At 39.9% G+C, this 429-nt stretch overlaps 1 protein-coding gene across 1 annotated transcript in view; it reads right to left on the bottom strand.

Annotated features, from left to right (window-relative positions):
- The window catches only part of LOC119581870 (disintegrin and metalloproteinase domain-containing protein 11-like), a gene marked incomplete at its 5' end in the record, with an annotated part of 193,377 nt that overhangs the window by 65,343 nt on the left and 127,605 nt on the right, over positions 1-429 (bottom strand).

Below are 429 nucleotides of genomic sequence, written 5' to 3' on the forward strand. Positions count from 1 at the left end.
TAAATGAGTGAAAGACAGGGAGAAAAGGGAGAGGGAAAGAGGAGAACGAGGGAGGAGAGCACTAAAAGGGAGGGAGAGTAAGAGGAATAGCGGTTTAGAGAGAGCGAGAGAGAGGAGGGAGAGTGAGTGTTATGAAAGTGAAAGAAATGAGTGAGAGAAAATGAAGATAGAGGAATGAGCGTTAGAGAGAGAGAGAATGAATGAAGAAAATGAAAGAAATATGGGAAGAGTGAAGAAGATGAGAGAGAAAGAGAGAGGAGAATGAAACACAGAGGAGAGGCAGCCATGAAAAAGTAAAGAATGAGTATCTAGAAGATGGAGAGTGGAAGACAAAGCGTAAACAAAAGAAGTAAATCAGAGAAGAAACTAAAGAAAGGAATGAAAAATTATTGGCAAAAAAGTAGAAGAGTTGTGACTAGAATTTCTGCG

This window comes from Penaeus monodon, chromosome 15, assembly GCF_015228065.2.
Source record: "Penaeus monodon isolate SGIC_2016 chromosome 15, NSTDA_Pmon_1, whole genome shotgun sequence".
Classification (NCBI taxonomy): domain Eukaryota; kingdom Metazoa; phylum Arthropoda; class Malacostraca; order Decapoda; family Penaeidae; genus Penaeus; species Penaeus monodon.